This window comes from Mycteria americana, chromosome 2, assembly GCF_035582795.1.
Source record: "Mycteria americana isolate JAX WOST 10 ecotype Jacksonville Zoo and Gardens chromosome 2, USCA_MyAme_1.0, whole genome shotgun sequence".
NCBI classification, from domain to species: Eukaryota; Metazoa; Chordata; class Aves; order Ciconiiformes; family Ciconiidae; genus Mycteria; species Mycteria americana.
This window is the reverse complement of record NC_134366.1, coordinates 128,521,228-128,535,871: the sequence shown is the minus strand read 5'-3', so window position 1 is coordinate 128,535,871 and position 14,644 is coordinate 128,521,228.

Genomic DNA, 14,644 nt, shown 5'->3' with positions numbered 1-14,644 from the left:
AGCACTTTGCTGAAGCAATCAGAACCCTGACTAAAAGATTAACCCTGTGCCACTGTTCCTGTAGAAGTTTTTACACAATTCTCTTGACTTCAAAAGTATCTTTTAAAAGAGCAAGCACATCTTGCAAAATAACCTTTAAGCTGTACGATGCTTTGTTTGAAATACTGCTCTGCTATGCCACTTTGAAAATGTCATCTCTGTCTCAGTGTTTATCTTCTCTTAAAACATAGCAAAATTGCTACAGTATTTCTTGAAAAAAAATTTTCACCTTCTCACTGCTTTAGATTTCTTGCTACGTTATAAGCTTATACTATTAGCCTCATTTCATTTGCTACACAGTTTGGGGCAACAGATAAAAAGCAAATATCCCTTTGGGAAGCGAGTAAAGTACAAAAAAAGGACTATAACTCATTCACCATAGAAAGCACCAGAGGGTTGTTCAAATTATCAGAAGAAGCTGTTGAAAGTGAAAAACTAGTGGTAATTTTTTCTTTTTTTCCCCACAACCTCCCATGTGCCAGTACTGCATAGGAAGGTCGCAGCTTCAGGTAGCGTTAGCATCCCCCCTGCACTGCTGCATCCTTCCTCGCAGGAGCCGCCACGCTCGGCCAGTGAATGCAGCATGCTGATTCATCAGGCTTTTAGGTGCATTCTCTGGAACGGGATGTATTCATCACGGAGCTTCCCTATCCCACAGCACACCCCACGAAAGCTCCTTTCAAGCCTCCGTTACCAGAAGCCGCTTCGGACACTCGCAAACTCAGCGGCGACGTGCAAAGTGGTTATGCACCGAAGGATTTTAAATTCATGCGGTAGTAAGCGCCTTCCCGCTTTCGAGAGAACGCATTGCAGAGCCAGCCAACAACTCTTCTGTTGCTCAACCGCTCACGCCGACAAAACAAACACACGAACGTGCTTCTCAGTCCTTAAGCCCCCTAAATACCAATTACTCGCTGGTGATGCTACGCATTGCAATACTCCTGAGATTTTTTCTGCCGTAATCGCCAGAGGACAGCGGACTCGGTTCGAGTCAAGAGAGCGTTTTAGCTAGAATTTCGCTTCCTTTTTTACCAAGAGTGAGCAGCGGCCGCTTCGCTCCCTTCCCAAAGTACTTTCGGACCCACAGGCAGAGGCAATGGCCGCACCGGGCAGCGCCGTCCCTCACCCGCTGGCTGCAAACCCCCCGAGCTGCCCACGGGCGAACGGATCGCCCCGCGGGAGACGGGCCGGGGGCCCGTCCCCCGCGGGGCGATCCGTTCGCCCGCGGCGCACAAAGCCGCCCACGCCCCACCGGGCCGCCCACGCGTGGCACGGCACGGCCTCCCCCCGGGGCACCGCAGCCAGCCGGCCACTCCCGCTGCCAGCGTGGCATAAGCCCCGCCGCTCGCCTCACCTGCTCCGCTCCCCGCTGCCGCCGCTTTTCCTTTCTCCCGCCCGCCCCGCTGACAGCCCGGCTTTGTCCGCCCGCCCCGCTCCGCTCCGCCCCACGCGGGAGGCGCCACGTGAACCGCCCCGGGCACGGCACGGCACGGCACCGGCGCCCCGAGAGAGTGTCCTTCCCCGCCCCGCTGAGAGCAGCCCGCCCGGCGGCGTTTCCACTCACGGGGCAGCGAGTGCACCGACCCACGCCTGGCTGCATTATTATTACTATTTATTGTTATTATTAAGTTATTTTTATTTATTTTTATTTCTATATTTTCCTTTTTATTTTTATGTTTTTCTTTTCTTGTCTTGTCTTTTCTTTTCTTGTCTTTTCTTTTTTCTTTTATTTTCCTCTCGTTTCCTCTTCCCTCTCCTCTCGTTTCCTCTTCCCTCTCCTCTCCCCTTCCCTCTCCTCTCCCCTTCCCTCTCCTCTCCCCTTCCCTCTCCTCTCCCCTTCCCTCTCCTCTCCCCTTCCCTCTCCTCTCCCCTTCCCTCTCCCCTCTCCCTTTCCCTCTCCCCTCCTTTCTTCTTCTTCTCTTCTCTTCTCTTCTCTTCTCTTCTCTTCTCTTCTCTTCTCTTCTCTTCTCTTCTCTTCTCTTCTCTTCTCTTCTCTTCTCTTCTCTTCTCTTCTCTTCTCTTCTCTTCTCTTCTCTTCTCTTCTCTTCTCTTCTCTTCTCTTCTCTTCTCTTCTCTTCTCTTCTCCTTTCCCCCTTCACCTTCGGCATACAGTTAAGCGCCGCGCCCGCCTTCCCCGCCCCGGACCCCGGCGGCTCCTGCGGTAGCGGGGCGGCCCCGCTGGCGGCGAGGCCCCGGCGGGCGTGGAGGCCCCGGCGGGCGTGCAGCCCCCGCGGCGTCCCCCGAGCCGCCGGTGCCCGGGCGCCCGAGGGCTGCGGGACGGCGCTGGGGCTGGAAGCGGCTCCAGCACCGCCCCTCTTGCCCGGCTTCCCCCGAGTCCCCAGGCCTCGGCTGGGCAGCCCTGTTGGAACCGCCCGAGGGGCACAGCGCAAGGTGCCGCCCTGCAGAAGGAGATGCCGCTTTCCACCGGCTCTCAGAAACCACCCCCGGCGCCAAAATCGTCCCACCTGCTCTCGAAAACTGAGCTAGCCGAGGAAGCTGTCGGGGCCCTATCTTTAGTTCTTTGCTCCGCAGATGGACTGTTAGTCATGTCCTGCCCACGTGGAGTCTAGTGTTTTGTGTTTTTAAGCTCTGTGTCATGGAGCCAGAAATGCTGAGGGGAGGTGATCTCTGAGTAGGATGTTTTTTCCTATTTTTGTAATGGTAACCATCAACTAGGGCTTGGAAAAAAAGAGAAACGGCGCAGAGCCTGCCCTCCCTTCTAATGCAACCCGATAGTTTCCCCTGGGCGTTATGTTAGGGTGTGTTGAAATGAAGACAAAATTAAAAGTGGGGGGGGGGGGGAATCCCCAAAGCTATGAAATAAATAACTTGAATTTGCTGTAACCCCGTTATTTTAGACATGGGAAAGCATTATGCATGTTGGAGGAAACTTCCAGTGTTAGAGGAAACTTGCTGTTCCCTTCTGAGCAGCTCTGTGTGAAGGAGCAGGGCTGAGACCCAGCTTCTTCTCCAGTCTTTATGGGACCTCTCCTGCTGCATAGATTATGGGATCCCATGTCCTTAGGGATGCACGGACCCCATATAGACCCAGCACAGCAGCTCCGCTGCCCCCATTAACCGATGGAAAGGGTGGCCTGGAAATAGAGATGGGGGAAACCTGTGGGGTCTCCAACCCTTCCCCTTGCTAGGGAGAGAGACCACCCCCTGCCTTGGGAGTGGGTTGGGGCCAAAGATGAGGCGCAGAGGGGTTCACCGCCACCAAGTGGTTTGGGACCATCTGTTCTGAAGGGTGCAGAGTAGGGCTCATGGCGGTTGGATGTTTCATGGTAGAAGAGCGATGACGGTGCCGTGCCGCTGGCACCACTCTGCACCGCCCATGAGATGGTGCTAAAACTGTGAAACCACGAAACTGGGCCTGGAGGTCATGAGCCCTGCTGCTTTCCACAGGTCACAAACACCTCTCGAAGGGGAAAAAATCCCAAATATGAGTGTTCTCAGGTAATGCAGAGTGGCCAAGCCCTCAGAAACCTGCTACTCGAAGCCAAAGGAATTTTCTGGCTTTTTTGGTAGTGTCTGAAACCTCCTGAATTTCGTCCTAATCCTGTCGCTTTGTGTCATAGTGACAAGAAACCTATTTTTGTGCCCACAGAACAATTCGAGGATTTTACTGCATCTGCAGGCTGCATTTAACAGAGTTTGAAGATCAAAAGATATGCTATTTTTGTATGGTCTTCTCTGGAACTCCGCAGAGCAGTGTTTGAGGTGCTGGTGGATGATTTTGTCATCAGTGTGTGCCTGAGCAGTGCAGGAATTGTTATCTTCACTGTGCAGAAGGGAGGCTGCAGAGCAGAGAGACAGAGTCAAGCTAAAAAACATCCCCTCATCTTCGAGCACGTGCAGTCCAAATGCCCACAAGGAGACCTGCCGTCTCAGGAGACCTGTGGTCTGGAGATTTAGCTGCAGGTCACCGCTGGCTGGTCCCTCTCTCCTGCTCGAGGTCCCAGCATTGTAAGTGAGAGGTGTGTTGGGTCTCAGCTATGGCCAGATGCTCCCACGTCCATCACCACTGGTCATGGCATGGCTGTGATTTCCTAAGCCAAAACAGCCCAATCTGGTGGATATAATTTCCCAGAGCCTTCAGGTACCAAATGTCCAGAAACGAGATGTCTTTTAAAATGTCTTTTAAAACTAGAGAGAATTATGCTGAGGTCCGTGGAAGGTCTGGGCTGGGCATTTATCGATCATCTACAGTACTGTGAAGGCTGTCCTCTCTGTAGACATCCTGACGTGTTTCCTTCCCTCAGACACTTGCCACGTTTCCATCCTACGCCAACACCAACACCAGCGTAAGGACCATTGCTGCAGAAACAGCCACTTTCTGTTACAGTCCCTCTGCAGGGATTTTGTTTCCCCCAACGGAGAGGAGTTTGGGTCACATCCATTCCCTAGCATCATGGGGTGCCTGGATCAGGCTAACCATCCGTTTATGGCCAGTTAAACTAAACTGTTTGGTTTTGTGTAGCTCTTTTGCCATGTTCCACCAACGATGCTGGAGGTAGCAGCTGGCAGCGGGGTGGGCTGGCAAACTGGCTTTACCTACCAAAACTGTTTCAAAATGAACATTTGTCTCATCTCTAAGGCTGGATGCTTGCTGGCTATTTCTTAACAAAACTTGCTTTGCAGCTCACATATGGATTCCTGTTTAGCAAGCGAAAAACCAGAAAATGACAGAATCACGGAATCGTATAGGTTGGAAAAGACCTTTAAGATCATCGAGTCCAACCATAAACCTAACACTGCCAAAACCACCACTACACCATGTCCCTAAGCACCTCATCCAAACGTCCTTTAAATACCTCCAGGGATGGCGACTCAACCACTTCCCTGGGCAGCCTGTTGCAATGCTGGACAACCCATTCCGTGAAGTAAAATTTCCTAATATCCAGTCTAAACCTCCCCGGCGCAACTTGAGGCCATTTCCTCTTGTCCTATCACTTGTTACTTGAGAGAAGAGACCGAACCCCACCTCTCTACGACCTCCTTTCAGGTAGTTGAAGAGAGCGATAAGGTCTCCCCTCAGCCTCCTTTTCTCCAGGCTAAACAGTCCCAGCTCCCTCAGCCGCTCCTCATAAGACTTCTGCTCCAGACCCTAAATGACTCCAAGTGGACAAAGGAAAGGGCAAAGCCACATACTTGGGTCCCTCAAGCTTTCCCTCAAGCCCAGTAAGAGGGAAAGAGAAGAGTAAGAGTAAGAGAAGCACCTACAGATCCAGCTGTGACCTGGTCAGGGCTGCCCTGGAACAGAAGAGGCTGCTGAGTAATCTGCCCTGCAGAGCCTTAGGGAAGCGCATCCATCTTCAGCCCCACTTTCCTTGCAGGGAGAAACGATGACTTTTAGTTTTTTAAGAGCTCTTTACGCCGAATCTTTAATTGCTGATGGAAGAGTTCCAGTTAGGTTACAGGATGTAATCTCAGTATAATTTATTACCAAAGGCTTTTTCCCTGAACTCCTTTGACCCTGCAACCTCCTTGATGTTAATCCAGTGCAGGGTCACGGCTGAGGAGGGAATATGGCCCTTTCACTTTCATTCTTCATAGATGTAATTAATTATCTGCATCATCTTCATCAGTGAGTGCAGTTAAAGAAAGGAGGAACAAAAGGGACATCAATCTCTCTAATGCATAACCGATTTAGATGCTCTTCTGTCAGCATTTGGACCTTGCCCATCACACAAACCCATAGGAAAAGCAAATGTGTGGCTGATTCTTCTAGCAAAGACATACACTAAAGCATCCATGTAAATGCATCTATCTGAAGAGAAAACTTAGCGTTCCTGCTTGCAGCTGCTTCTCTGTTTCTTCATTTACTACTTCATTAACTACAGGAAGGGATTCCTGACTAGTAACTTCTTTTTACAGTAGCCAGAAATGTGCAATATATTTCCCATTAAAACAAATGGAAAGAGTTCAGATTAACAGACCCTATTATAATATATAACAGCAGCCTTTGTTTACAGAACATATAAAAATCAAATTTGTCTCAGGATAAGTAATAGCACTTCCTAAATGTCACAATTAGACAGGTTAAATTGTTGTTTTGTAGAACCTATTGGAAGAAAGTGGGGTTTTTTTCCCTTGCACAAAATTTCTGTCTTAGCTGAAATAAAGCTTTTAAGTCTCTCTTTTTTTTTCTTCCCTGACCAGCTGTCCTCCCAAACCACAAGTTTCCCACAAAATATTGCATTTGGTCAAACCTTACAATTTGATATCCAGAAACATCTGAGGAAATCCTCAGAAAAACGTAATCTCTCACTATTATTCATTTCTCTACTTGCTCTGTTGATATAGTTATTTATTTTTTACCTTTTAACCCGAGTGCCCCCAACGTGCCTGGAGCTCTGGCTTCAGACCCCTTCCCACCCAAGAGGCACGATGCAGTCAACAGGAGGTGACTATGCCGGGCACCCACAAAAGTTACTCTGGAACCCAGTAATAAGGTGAATTACCTCCTCCAGCTTAACATACAGTCCGCCATCACACTACGAGTGTGCAGCCTTACACGCTGCTGTGTCACACAGGGCACAGTACGTTGAAGACCACGGGGTCTCATTTTTGTATACAGTGCCTCTGCTACCTCTCTCTGATGGTAGCTGCGGTGAGCAGAGCAGAGCACGGGGATGGAAGGGGGCTTGAGAAAGCTGTGCTTCGTGTTGCGTCGACTTGGTAATCTGATAGCTACGTTCTATGGTATTTTTATGGAAGGTCTTTTCCCCACCGAAGCCTTGAGAAAACAAACACCAAATTCATTAGTGGGTTATTAAATTGTTCGGTTGGATACACGCAGCCTATTTTACATGGTGTGTGTGGAACAGAAGTGATGTAATATATCAGCTGTCATTCTTGGTATTTTATAATGAAGTATATAAATCGCCAGGGGGGTAAGTCTGAAAAAGTCTTACTCAAGGGCATCACCTTCTGTGTTCTGTTGCTCAAAGGCAGACTTGAATAGAGCAATTCATGGCTCATACAAGATATGATCATTTAGCTCTGTTGCTATCCTAATACATTATTTCTAGTTGGACCAAAGCAAGACTTTGGCGCAGTCCTCCCCTCGCTCATTTTACCTAACTTGCTTGCCTCGGGGAAGGGCAGCGTTAAGTGGTAATTGCCTTAGCCCAGTCCCAGCATTAAAAATTAGGTTCTTAGCTGTATTTACATATTTGCCCACTCTACCAGCATCCCTGGAGAGCAATCCCTCTTATCTAACCTCGCTGTGGCCCTGATACACCCTATCACTGGAATGAATGGATGAGTTTTAAGAGTGCATTTAATTTAAGGGGTGCTATCATGAGGTTAGACCCAAGTATGGCCTTTTAAAATGGTTCTCTCCAGGGGGGAGTTTTTCTAACTCTGAAATAGTCAGAGAGCGGTGAGAAATGTATTCATTTAAAGGGAATTGGCAACATTTGAAAAAAATAGATGCTACACCCAAGTCCTTTATGCAATGGTACCTGTTAACTGAGGTCCTTTTCAGGAAAGCCTCTCAGTATGCACCTCATAACAGGCCCACATCTAAGTGTTTTCCCAAGTAGGATGCTTGAATGTATGCCAAATGCCTAATTTCCAAAGGGATGCCCAAGTCCATCATGGGCAATCTCTTCTGATTCACCTTTGACCTTCACATTTCAGGATTTGGGAGTATTCTCTTTCATTAGATGGAAGAAGTTTTCATCACTGAGAGCCTGGCTCATTAAGTTGCTTTTCTGCTGAAATTGTTATGTTAAATCTTTCAGGGTCTGCGAAGTGTGAAAGCTCTTTGCGAGGTCAGTGGCTGCTTTCCGGATGCCAGGGGGATTTTGGGATTGGGCAAACTGGGAAAGAAGCAAACCCCTCAAGATTAATTTAATCTTTGCCATCAACAGCAGAGAAATATTAGCTAGCAGTCCCAACGAGCTGGCAATAGAGCGTTGTTTGGAAGGTAGTAATAGGAGGTAGGTCTCCTTTTTGGGTGAAAGGAGACTATACAGCCCCACTGAGGATGGGGACAGTGCCCAGCTGCTGGGACCTGCCGGATGATAATCAGGGGAAATACACTGAGAAAGTGAGGAGCAGTGAGGCTGAAGATCTCCTTTCCCTGGAAACTTCACCTACGCGGAGGTGGGATCATAGTGTTGTCTGCGGGACAGAAGCAGATGGCTGAGCAGACACCGTCTGTGGCACCTAGCAGAGGAGGCAGATAGTACCCAACCGAGTGTGAAGCTTGTCCCCGTACCCCTACGGCACCGTGGGAAGTGCCGTTCCTGAATAGCCTCAGGGAAAGCAGCAAAGGTCTGACAAAACAGTTGCTAATGGCAATGTGCCATTGTACAAGGTCTCCTCACCCTCTACAGGTGGCCCCCAAACCCTGTAAAATTCAGGAAATCTTCTGCTTTGAAGGGCCAGACTTATCCTGATTACGACTGGAAGAAATTCTGCTCCCTGAGGGAATAATTAGGAAGCTGAGCTGAAACTCGTGTTGAACACACTTTCCCTTTACAGTGGTTTTCCTTTGCGACTGGGAGGGTAATTCTCCTTTGAAAACACTGTGCACCTCTCACTGTAACAGATGCTGGAGAGAGCCGTGCCGTTCTTCCTGTGACTGTCAGGAACGGAAGCAATGAAACAAGGGATAAAGTGAGGAACCATCTCATCTGAAAAAACCCCATCTTTTTTCTTCCTGTAAAGCCGAGGACACTTTGCCATACCCAGATGCAAAATAATGCACTTATCTAGCATCATGGGTTAAAATGGTTCAGTTTATGGCATCTGACATATTGTTTTTTCTAAATAAGGAAGCATGAGTAATTAGAAATCTCCTGTTTTAGTATTACCATAGAAACAAGCCATGTAAGAAGTAAATGAACTGTGTGTACAGAGCCAGATCAGGTCTTATTGAATCTGTAGGAATAAAACGAACAATGGTGGAAGAGTCCAGAGGACTGAATATCCCAGTCAGCAGAGCATTGAAAACCCCTGACATTGTTCACCCTGCCACCATGTGTTTCTTTGTTCTCGATGAAATTAATTCTGTGTGCTATCCGTGTACGCCCGTTTGGCTTTGTCTCACAATAGTGACTAACAGTAAGAGAACAAAAATTAACACATTTTTCCTGTCAGGCTGTAGATTTTCTATGAGTGGCTCACAAATGATTTTGCTGTATAAAAGGTGAGTTTTTATTAAATATCACATTTGAAAATGTATATTCAAACCAGTAACTGTTCATCCATTACAGTGGGTAATAAGGAAACTAATGACAAGTGACTAAACCTTTTCCCAGAGGACTGAACAATTTGCATAAGCAATGCCTACCTCCACAAGCCACTTTCCCATAAAGACAGTAAATTTTTAAGTTAAATGTCGTATGTGAGGAATACTCATAAAAGAAAATAAGGAAGAAATGCCAGACTCCTGAGCAAATACAGTCGTTGTCAAACTTAAAAAGCTCCCCAGTTCTCATTTACATAAAAATATAAATATTCATACCATCCTAATAGCACAAGAAAGAAGTGAAGTAGAGGTCTGTATCATGACTGCTGCTCAGAGTTACAGCTTCGGAGTTTGATTGAAAACCCAGGCGTGCTGTTTATATAGGATGGAAACTTGTGGAGAAGTACGGACAGCACACAGACCACTGCAGTTAAAGTGATTTCCGTGAGGAAGTGATCATTTTTAAACAGGGTGTAGAGATCTCTGAAAGATGGGTTAGTATGAGACGGTAAATGCAGTTCGGTTCATTCGGGATGCACAGGATTTCTTTTGAAATGCTGTCACAAATGCAGGAAAGCACAAGTCTGGAGAGTTACAAAGGGAACAGTCCAGCGGTTCTGGCCTCGCAGTGCCCCACTGATGCTGAAAGAGCAGCTTCCCCCATCAGTAATGATAAGAAAATATATCCTGTGTCCTTGCCCTGCCCCGCTGCCTCTTTTCTCTTCTGCACACCATGTGCACTCCCCTCTGAATAAGTGCTGTGGGTAGCACAGCGCTTCAGTAACTCCGGCAACAACATATTTAAATTGTCATGGCCTGTATTTTGCCATGAGCTGAATATTTTGGCAGCAGTTTAGCAAAGGGCATTATCCTTGGCACGCGTTTGGCTCTGCTTACAGGAGCAGGCAGTGGCTTTGCAGAGGGAAGCGCTGGGGAACCTGAGGGCCGCATCATGTGTGTGCTGGGGAGGGGTTGCGCTGGACGAGCTCTGGGCTGGTCCTGTGGACTGAGGGGCTGTAGCACCTGATGTTTGTTAAATGCATTTGTATTTGTAAATGCATTGCATCATCTGGTTTGCTTTCTTCTAAAATGAATCCATTTTGTGGCTTCTGCACCTGCTGCACAGCGTGAAACAAAGCCCAGTGGGGACAATCAGGTGAGTCCCTGTAAAAAACCACTTCTGATGTGAACTAAAACCTTCACGTCAACACATCTTTTACTGGCTGGGGCTGGAGTTCCCAGCTTCTACTGACAGCAAAAGCTGAGCAGAGATTTTCAAATGAGCCGAGGAGAATCACCATGCCCCACACCTGCAGAGTTTCAACAAGAACTACGTTCCCAGAACTAAGAACTTAATTCCCAAAGTCTTGCTTAAGCTTACTTAAAAAATAATTAGTTGTCTAACATCCTGAAATCAAAGGAGACATCTAAATAACTCCAGCATTTTGTTAGTATTTGGCACACATAAATATACTGGCCTGTATTCTCAAGCAGCCTCCAATTTCTGATGATGATAATAAGGAAAGTCAGATTAGTCTTGCCTCTTAGAATCATCATTCCGGTTTTAATTATTTATTTGCAGGCAAAGAAATATAACTCTTTCATGGTATTGCTTGTTGGGCTGGAAGTTTGAAAGCGAGCATTGCTGTCGTAGACACAGAATATACATCGTAGACTCAAACTAGGCAGGAACAAAAAAAAAATTACCATAGCAAACATTTTTTAATTATTGGGATGTGTTGCTTTTGAGTTGTAATAAAGGACATTTTCTGCATTGAAGAGGAGAGTGGTCTGGGAGCAAAGCCAGGAGTAGCAGCGGTAGGAGGAAGAAAGAAGAGAACTACACAGATATTTTTGTTACAAATTGTCCAGAAACTGGCTGCTTGAAATGATTTAGTTAAACAAATAGTACTCACAATTCTTTGCACTGCAGATGCCCTGATACTAATGAGGCTCCATGGAAAGATACACAATAAGGATAGCTATTGCTTTTTACTGCTCCATGTGCTTTGGGGGAAGTAAATATCAATAAAATAAAATAAAACCTCCTCAAATACTCCTCCCCATCCAACACTATTATGTTTAAAAAATTAGCTGTCCACAAAAGTAAGCTTCTTTCAGCTTCATGAGTTGCAGTGTAAATATTGTAAGGAAGATAAGATTTGTCCTGGCCTGAGTCGCTGTGTTTGGGCTGGAGCAGGCTATCTGTCCTTTGCACACACACAATCATGCTCCCTTTGCCCTCCAGCTCTCTACGTGTTTCAAACAGACAACAACCCAAGAGAGAAGTATAGGTCGTGTATATGTCCGTCATCATCAGGCTGCTCAATGCACCTCGTGATTAAGAAGTGTCACTGACAGCAACAAGACCCTGAAGGCAAAAGCGGGCTGGGATTGCTTTGTGGGGCTGGGGTCCTCCCCTCTGCAGCTCAGATGGTCCCATGTCCCAAGGACAGACATGTGCCAGCCCTGCCAGCGCCCTGGCTTACTGCCTCCGCGGTCCAACAGGGATGTAAGGGAGCAACATCAGCCTGTGGCACATCGCACTCTGCAACACCGAGCTCTGGGTCTCTCTCTTTTGGTGCATGCAATGCCGTTCTCCACCCATCCCACAAACGCCCAAAAGAATTGGGAACCAGCCGAAGGGAAGTTGGCACCTATGCCAACATGAGGTGATGAGGAAGAAGAAGGAAACATTGTGTGCAATTTCAGGGGTTTGTGGCTTTCTTTCCATGGGGAGCACCTCTGGCATAGTGACCTGAGGAACAATCGCTACTCCTGGACACGGGAAGCATAACTCATGGAGCGTGTGTCCCACATCAGCCGTAAGTTACAAAGCAGGTCGCAGCTCTGGATAACACCTGCATGCATTTGACCTGTGAACACCCAGTCGAAGACTTCTGCAAGGCTCTCTTCTGTGTAGCTTCAATGCACTCCTCTCTGTGGTGCTAAATTAGCCCTGACTTTGCCACCGCCTGTACAGAATGAACGCTCCTGCACAGTGATAGGTCTGTAGGTTGATTTAAATCAGTCACACGATCAGTTCTACCAAAACACTCAAAGCCCTTTTCCGTAACTGGACCTATTCCATGATAAATTTCAGCTTTTGGCATGGAAGAACTTCAGCTGTACAGATATGCTGAAAAGCTATTAAACACAGAAAAAGAATCTGTATTTTTCCATTTTTCCTAGTTCTTACATTTGAATTGAAATTATCTACGCCAAGGTAGAACCAGAAATATTTCATTTAGAAGCTTGAAAATATTACCAAAATTTGAGGAGCTGAAAGCAAAAATTGAGCCTGAAACCCTAGCTGGGCGATGAGTACAGGTTGACCTAAAATTGACATATCAGATGGGAGTTCATAATATTTTCATCATTTCCATAAAACTTGAAATTTCTAAAACAGGTGTAATGATTCAATAACAAGTGCGTCTTTTTTAATTCATGGAAGCGAAGTTGCAAATGTGATTAAAATGCTCGTACAGCACCATCTAAACTAGATTTTGTGTGTTCTCCTCTATTGCTAATGGGTCAGCAGTGCTGCTTGCACTATCTGTTGCTAACTCTTGCTATTTTATTGTGTTTCACTTTATGATGCTATTTATCGTTATGCCATAATATATATAAATCCATGGTGCATCTGGATCTGGTTTCTCTCCCCCACTTGCTGCTAGAAGAATATAATAGCAGAGGAAGAGCTACACAGAAAGGCAGCCAGGCAGACCAAAGATGTGGCACCACTTCTGTTCAAGGAGTGACAAATAGACCAGTGCTCTACAGCCAGGAGAAAGGGCAATGAGAGGATATGACAGAGACCTCTATTAAGTCCTGAGAGGCACCGAAAAGGTCATTTGGGAGTAATAGTTTGCTCTTTCCCAGAACAAAGGAATTTGGGGTAAAACCTCCAGGTTCTAGGTGGCAGATTGAGAACAGACGCAAGAACAAATGTGTTCCTTGCACAACAGGCATCTAACTTGTGGATCTCATTGCCACAGGATATTATGGATCTAAAGGGCTTAAAAGGGTTAAAATTAATTGAATATATCGATGGAAGAAAAAATCCTCAGGGGCTGTGGAACACAAAGATGCCATCTCTGGTGCAGGCATTCCCTGAGCTGCAGTCACAGAAGGCTGGGAACTATATTAAGAGAATGTCACTACATTACTGCCTATTTTTATATTCTTCCCAAAGTAGGTAATATTTGTTACTGCCAGAGACAGGATCCTGGGCTAGCTGGACCTTGAATCTGATCCAACGTATCTGTTCTTGTGATCTTATATTAACTTTCAGTAAGAGAAAAAAGGGGGGACATTTTAATACTCAGGACTTTTAAACTTTGAAGCCTCTATGTTCAGTTCCCAGAGTTGAGTAAAAAGAACTTAAATCTTATGGATATCAAATCAATATAAAGATTTTTGTGTGATTTGGGGTTCCTGAATACCTGGGCTACATTGCATAGTAACCCAGAACTTTGATATGCCAAAAGAGTCCAAAATAGAGCATAGATAATAAACATATTCACAGCTGTTTTCTGATAATCTTTAAGTACAATAGATTGCACCATTGTTTTGGTGCAACGCCTGATTTTCAGATAAGACTCTGGCAGCATTATAAAACAGTAGTTCTTTCTCCACACATACTTTTCTTCAAAAATACCAAGAATCAACTGAAGCTCGTTGGCAGTTTTTTCCAAATTGTTCAGGATCTCCCTCTGCTAGGTGTCACATTTGTTATTTTATATTATCAAGTGTAACTTCACATGACTCAGATTAAAAAATTCTAATTAAAAGATTAAGAATATGACTTGTTCTACTGCAGTTTTGAATCCAAGAGAGAATCACTGAATGAAGTTGTTAATTTGAGCCACAGTATGGTACTGGATGTAGTTTTATTTTTCCCCTCCTCTTTCATTTGAAGCTCTGATTAATAAGTCATATTCACAGAGGTCAGAAGGGAGAGAGGAAAAAAAGTGATTATTGCTCAAAATTATCAGACTGTATAGGAAGCAGATTTAACCATCTCTTTGATTATCTCCCCTGGCCAGGATGAGAAATGGTCTACGGTTCATGGCTCATTCCTCATAACCGCTGAGGCAGAAATGCAATGTAATGAAAATTGATCTATAGAACATATTCAATTAGCGAAATATGAGCAAAGAAATTACTTCTGAAGGAAGTGAAAATTAAGAGCGTATACCAGCACAAGCAGACAGATAGACAGACAGACAGGAATCATTTTTTCCTCCAGAAAAGCAGATGGGGTAAGTACTGGATGGTTTCACCAAGCAAAGAGTTCATTGCTTCACCTACCTCTAAATCTCACTATAGAGATTCAACTATGGAAATAGAAAAGCAAAAATGAAACCCCCCAATTTATGATTGTGTTCTTTCACT